This window comes from Pteropus alecto, unplaced genomic scaffold, assembly GCF_000325575.1.
Source record: "Pteropus alecto unplaced genomic scaffold, ASM32557v1 scaffold67, whole genome shotgun sequence".
Classification (NCBI taxonomy): domain Eukaryota; kingdom Metazoa; phylum Chordata; class Mammalia; order Chiroptera; family Pteropodidae; genus Pteropus; species Pteropus alecto.
Window position 1 is genome coordinate 3,684,316 of NW_006441061.1, and position 7,027 is coordinate 3,691,342.

The window sequence follows — 7,027 nt, forward strand, 5'->3', positions numbered from 1 at the left end:
GAAGACATAGCAATAGAAACTATCCAAAGCAAAACATAGGAAAAAGACTGGGAGGAGAAAAACTCGAGCTGTGGATCAAATTCAAGGAGACTACTATATAGAAATCTCTAAAGGGGAGAAAAATGGGCGGGGGGAAGAGAAACAGTATTTTAAGAAATATTGCCTGAACATTTTCCAAATTTGTTGAAAACTGTAAACTCTCAGATCCAAGAAGTTCAGTGAACCCCAAGCATAAGTAACAGGAAATGTGTACAGAAAGGCACATCATAACCAAATCGCTTAAAAGCAGTGATAAAAAGGAAAAAAAAAGAAAACCGTAGTAGCCAGAGAATAAAGACGTATTATATGCAGGACAGAGATAAAGATGGCAGCAGAGTCTACGGCCATGCCACTCTGAATGTGCCTGATGTCGTCTGACCTCAGAAACTAAGCAGGGTCGGGCCTGGTTAGTACTTGGATGGGAGACCACCTAGGAAGACCAGGTGCTGTAGGCGTTAAAAAAAAAAAAATGGCAGCAGATTTCTCGTCTTCTGGATTTCATAGTTATTTGCCTTGGTATTTGTCTGTTCTTATCCATTGTGCTAGAACAAGGTCAGAAATTTTTTTTTTGTAAAGGGCATATACTAAATACTTTAGTTTTCATGGTCCATATATGGTCTCTGCCACATATTCTCTTTTTCCCCACCCCTTTAAAAGTGTAAACGTCGTTCTTAGCTTAAAGTGTACAAAAACAGGCTGCAGGCTGAATTTGGCCTGCGGGCCGCAGTTCGCTTACCCTGTGATGTTGAACCTCTTGGGTTAGTTTTCTTATCTTTTCAATTATTTCTTTGGCTGTGCTTTCTAGATTTCCTCAGCTTTATCTTCCAGCTCTTCTATTTAATTTTAAATCTCTGCCATCATGTTCTTTAAACATTTCTAAGAGCTCTTTTTAGTTTTCTTCTTTATAGCCTCCTATTCTTGTTTCATGGATGCAATATCTTCTTTTATGTCTCTCTTTTAAAAAATTTGAAAAAAAAAATCCTTGCCTAGTCTGTTTCCTCCAGGTTTTGTGGTCACTGTTTTGCTTGTTTTGGTCTCTGTTTTCCATGTAGGGACTTTCCTCTGGTGTGTAGCCCACCCTTGTGATTCAGAATGAGAGCAGTAAATGCTGACTGGGAGCCCCGACTTTGTGATTGGGTGTGATCTGGGTGGGACTTCCTTGTTGGGAAGTCCTCAGTGTCAGTGTGTTTACATTTTTCTTCTCGGATCAATTCCCCAGAGAAGTCTCTTTCTGTCTTCGGCCTGGGAGGTAAAGGTTCAGCTGCCAGGATTCTGGGAGCTGAGTGAATGAAGAGGCCCCGGGCATGGAGGGCAGTTCCCAGCAACTGTACTTATAGTCATTTAGCCCCTCAGTTTTCAGTATTAGACTCAGTCTCTCAACCGTGCCTTGGGTACCCCCGGTCCAGGGACCCTCTACACTCTCCGAAAAGGAAATTTTTCAGAGTTCCGCCATGTTGGGAAAAGGACAGTCACCCAGTGATGGGAAGTGGCAGAAGGGATCCAAGATGCCACTGGTTCTCAGATACCTTGCTACCAACACGCCTCTGCCCCACCCCATCCTTTAGGTTCCAGAGGTACCTGGTGCTTCCAGTTCCTAAAACTTGGTTCTTCCGTGTAGATTCGGTTGGTTTTCAGTGTTCCCTCCTCCTGGCTTAGGACTCCACTTCGGATGGATTTAGCTTTCCTAGGCCCGCTAAGTCAGTTACCACACACCTGTTGTAGAAAATAAGACCACAGACTCAGAATTTAAAAATAAGACTTGATCATTTATAAGAACTGCATTTCAAGAAAGAAGGAGGTAAGTGGCTGCCAGCCAGAGGCTGGGGACCACCACACCCTAGTTTCTTAACAGCAGAATGACTAGCTCTTTGGGCCACTTGTTAAAAAAAAAGAGAATCAGAGCAGTCTGCTAGAGTACTAGGGCTGATGGGGCAGCAAACAAAACTGACTAAACAGAGGCAGGTTAGAAAAGCACTTAGGACACCCCAAATCCAGGAATTTTATTTTGAATTGGCTCATTAGCCCACTGTGAAGCGAGAGATCGAATGAAGCCTGAGATCATTTCTTCCAGTGCCGGGCACCCCTCCTGGACTCCAGTACTCATTCTCGGTGGAGTGCTCTTTGGCGTAGAAGTTTTTACTAAATTATACAGTTTGGAGAGACAGACTTCACCATTCAGTTCTTCGCCACCTACCTGTCCCCTAGCTGAAGGCTGGGCAAAGTCCGTTATCCGACACACATATTTTGAGGGCAGTCTTCAAACAATTCCTAGGTAAATGAAGAGGGGACAAAGAGAGCCCACCTATACATTTTGGTACAAATAGATGGCTGGAGGAAATTGCCTGTGGTCTAGATGATTTAAGCAGAAAAGAAAAAACCATCTACACGGACCTTTGTATTAAAATATAAGAAGCAGAATCTTTTCTATTGATCATGGAAATCATGAGAAAATCACCCAGTCTGCGTATCCAGTGAAGTTCGTGCAGAGTCAGATATTTCTTTTAGACTGTCAGTGTTTCTTCTATCCTTGGGGCTCCACCTTCTTCACGTGCTTGATCCTGAGCCCAACAGGATGTTTTTTACCCTGGTATCTTATCGTAAGCAGCTATGTGGATTTGGGAAAAGGAAGCAGCCCTCCTGAAATTAGACCTTTGTGTGTGTTGGGGGATGGGGTTGGGGGGGCCACATTTTCTGCCTTCTGAGGTTTTTCTCACGTCAGCTTGACACTTCTAGAATGGCTGTATGGAAGGTTCCAGAGGGGGCTTGAGCCTGTGGTCTTGTCCAAATGCTGTGTGAGACTAAACATTTTTTCATATCTCAGACCTAAAGCAGGTTAAATCTTAAAGCAGAACAGATTGGGTTGATCAGAATCTTGGACTTCAAAATCCTTATTTTGATTCCTACCAGCACTGTCACGGACAAGTCATTCGATCTCTTTCAGGTTCGGTTTCTTTATAAAATAGACGAGATCAAGGTTTCTTAGCCTCAGCACTATTTGACATTTTGGGCCATGTGAGCCTGTGCATTGTAGGATGTTTAGCAGCATCCCAGGCCTCTCCCCACTAGATGCCCATAGCACCCTCCGATTGTGACAGTCAAAAACATCTCCAGACATTGCTGAATGCGTCCTAGACTACATGATCTTTATGTCCCCCGTCTGCTCTGGGTGTCTGCGAGCATATGAAACATTCCATTCTTTCCCTCTCTTCTTCTCTCTTTTTTTTAGCATTTTATTTTACTTTATTAATAGTTTCAAGTATATAGCACATTGGTTAGTCATTTCTATAGTTTATGAAACGATGCCCCTGATTACTCTATCACCCGTCTGGCTCTACGCACAGCCATTGCATTACTGCTGACTGCATTCCCCATGCCGTGCTCCCCATCCCCGTGACCACTCTCAACTACTTGTACTTCTTTAACCCTTCTCCCCTTTTTCCCAACCCTCCTCTCCTCTGGCCGTCACCAGATTGTCCTCTGTGGTTGTGAGTCTGTTTTTGATTGGTTGGTTCTTTTTGCTCCTTAGATTCTACATGTAAGCGAAATCATATGGTATTTAGCTTTCTCTGTCTGACTTATGCTCAGCATACTAACCTCTAGGTTCATCCATGTCGTTGCAAATGGTAGGATTCCATTGTATATACAAACCATAATTTCTTTATCCAATCGTCTGTCGATGGGCATTTGGGTTGCTTCCATATCTTGCCTATTGTGAATAGTGTTGCCGTGTCTTTCCCTTTCTTTCAAAGTGTATTTTCCCTAACCCTTTAGTCCTTAGGGAAACTCCCATTGAAGTCTAGACATGTGATTTGGAGCCATTAAATGCCACATCTACCAATTTAAGATACTGGCCACACGTTGGGTTCCTGCCAGGATCAAGATAAGCAATGATTCTCGGTCCCTGCAGTTGAAGGCGGAATTACTGCAGTCATCATTGAGCCTGTATTAGGAGGACAAGCTTTTTGCAAAGAAAAGGATGCAGGCTGGCAAACCAAACGGGCCATTAACAGATGAGGTCTGCTGCTGTGGGTAAAGTACAAGGGCAGTGTGTTTTGTTTTGTTTCTTTAGCGAATGTGAAATGCTTCCCAAATGACTGCATGGTAGTATCGCTATTATGTATAAAAAATGGCCCTCATTCTTGAGTCCTTTCTTTTAAAATTGCATATTTACAGTCACAGTGCTTTCTGTCCTAGAGGGTTAATTGCCATTTCACCATTTTTTGTCTTTTTTTTTTTTTTTGGTCTTTCTGTTTTAAAATGTTAATGTAACTAAATAGTATTTACTACTATAAGCTATTGATTTTAAGTAGGTATAAATTGTTTTGGTTTCCTCTCTCAGTTGATGTTTTTATTTGCATATACATGGTAACTTCACAGCTTTTATCCAAAGAACATCATGTTGAAGGCAACTTAAGAAGAAGAAAATAACTCCTTTGGAATTGAGGTGAAGTGACTGCTGTATCTGAAGTACTGCTGGGAGCTCCTATTTCTAATCTCTTTTTGTCCGCAGGTTAAGATTTCTTTTTCTACTCATCAAAGTTCCAAGGTCCATGAGGCTTTGCTTTAGAGATTTTCTAGCTGCTTAACCTTTTGGCTCTAAATCTCATGAAACAGAAAGGGGGAAATGAGGATTTCCCCATAGAGTGAAAGAGAAAGTAGACAGTCATTTCTGTAACTCTCTCCAGCATCCTTTTGGGCCTGAGGTTAAGATTGGGTTTCTCAGATATCAGGCATTTACTTATCACCATGCACTCCTCTTAGATCCTGGCAGCAGCCCAAGGTTTGGGTGTCATCGCTTCGGACATTTGAGTCTTATGCAATCTCCGAGTGTGCTTAGAAGGGCAGAGGAATCAAGGCACAGTTCCTCCATCTCTGCATGGTCTAAAGCTTGTGACCAACCTCTCCTTCCTTCTCTCCCACTCCCCACCACCCCAAAAGTAACGTAATAGGAACACTCCCAGATTAACCCATTGTCGTTCAGTAGTTACAGGGAGCAGTGCCCTGTTCCTACCCTGTGGCTGATGATTTGTGGTCTGTTTTAGTCTCACTTGTGCAAAGTATAATTTGGATACAAATTAAAAGGAAATTATAACTTTAGATAACTGATATTTTATAGGGATAAGCCAGGTACCTGTCTTCAGTCGAAGACACTATGGAACAGTTTTATATTAAGCAAAACTGTATTTTCTTTTGAGTTTGAAGTTTTCATTTAAAATTCTCTGATGCCTTTTTAAAGACAGTTCTCTTGATATGTGATTCACATACCATACCATTCACCCACTCAAAGTGTACAATTTGATGGTTTTTAGTATATTCACAGAATTGTGCATCATCATCATCACAATTTTAGAATACTTTCATTACCCCAGAAATAAACTCAGTGCTCCTTAGATATCCCAACTTCCCTATTCCCTCCCGCCCTAGGCAACTACTAATCTACTTTCTATCTCTATGGATTCGCCTATTCTGGACATTTCATATAAATGGAATTACACAAATGTGGTTCTTTGTGATTGGCTTCTTTGACTTAGCATGTTTTAAAGATTTATCCAAGTTGTAGCATATGTCAGTACTTCACTCCTTTTTACGGCTGAATGGTATTTTATTGTATGCATGGACTTCATTTATTTATCCATCCATCAATTGATGGCTATTAGGGTTGTTTCTCCTTTTTAGCAATCACAAACGGTGCTGCTGTGAGCATTCACGTGTAAGTGTTTGTGTAGACCTGTGTTTTCATTTCTCTTAGCTTAGCTATCCACCCAGCAGTGGAATTGTTGAAACTTATGGTAACTCTACATTTAGCCATTTGAGGGACTGCCAGACTATTTTCCAAAGAGATGGTACCATTTTACAGTCCCCCAGCAGTGCATGAGGGTCTTATGACTTTTTATCTTTATGCTGCAGGTGTCATGTCTTATTTCTTCAACTGGACTGACTGCAAATTCCATGGGGTCAAGAAATTGCTTTATATGTTTTTTAGGGGTGTATTCTCCATAGATTTCATATAGTTATGCACATTTTATTGTGTAATTGCTAGATACTTCACTTCTTGGGGCCTCAGTTTCCTCCGTTAAAAGGGGGTGATTATAATATTTAATCTCTAAGAGTTGCTGTGAGTTTTAAATGAGATGATACATGTTAAATGTATAGGACAGCATATTCCATATAGTAAGTCTTCAATAAATGTATAGGACAGCATATTCCATATAGTAAGTCTTCAATAAATATTAGATACCACTACTGTTGTGGGCAATTTTTTTCTTATGGCACCTGAATTATTGACTGAATTTTTTCTCTAATATGAATTTTTTAAAGAATTTTGGCTAAGGTGGTGATATCTCAATTACTGGTTAAAAAATGAGTGTATAGAGAAATGTTAAGATGGCAGAAACTTTAGACCTGAGCGCTTGTATCTGTACATTTACATAATATCACACTCCTCACTAAATTGGAGTGAGGAGAGTTGAGGGGAAAATATTTTTAGATTTTTCTGCCTTGCAAACTCGTACTGGCTAGAATCGCCACAGTTTGCCTGTCAAGTTCCTCAAGAATAAAGAGATCTCTCTCCCCAGTAGCAAAAGAGTCTCAGACTTTTTTTTTTTCCCCAGGGGTGATCCTTGAACTGGGAGTTCTGAATCCCAGGGTGTCAGGGGGTGCTGGCTGAAAGGGGGAGTGTAGGTGGTCGTTGGGAGCCACTGGGTGGAAGCACCTTACTCAGCCATGCGGCACACTGAACGGAACTGCTCATTTCACTCCCAGCAAGCACTGCTCAGTTATGCCACTAGGGGTGGGGGTGGGGGGTTCATTCATTCTTCAGGCGTTTGCTAAGTCATTATTTTATGCCAGATGCCAGAGATGGGCGGGAGTGAGCGTGCTGGGAGCGGGAGGGAGCTGTCACATTTGAAGGTGAATGAATGGAGCTCGGTGTACACGGAGCTGAGTGCAGTGAGTGACTTGGGGAGTCCTTGCTTGGTGCGGAGTTACT

The 7,027-nt window shown here is 41.8% G+C and overlaps 1 protein-coding gene and 1 non-coding gene across 2 annotated transcripts in view; both read left to right on the forward strand.

The window, feature by feature from the left end:
* Window positions 1-375: 375 nt before the first annotated feature.
* Window positions 376-494, forward strand: LOC112484858. The gene has a single exon (XR_003048265.1). It is a non-coding gene; the product is annotated as a 5S ribosomal RNA (ribosomal RNA).
* A 6,417-nt stretch (window positions 495-6,911) lies between these two features.
* The window catches only part of STXBP1 (syntaxin binding protein 1), a 41,498-nt gene continuing 41,382 nt past the window's right edge, over window positions 6,912-7,027 (forward strand). The window contains exon 1 of the mRNA XM_025051240.1: window positions 6,912-7,014. The gene's annotated coding sequence lies outside the window, so the exon portion shown is untranslated. The remainder of the gene's footprint in view (window positions 7,015-7,027) is intronic.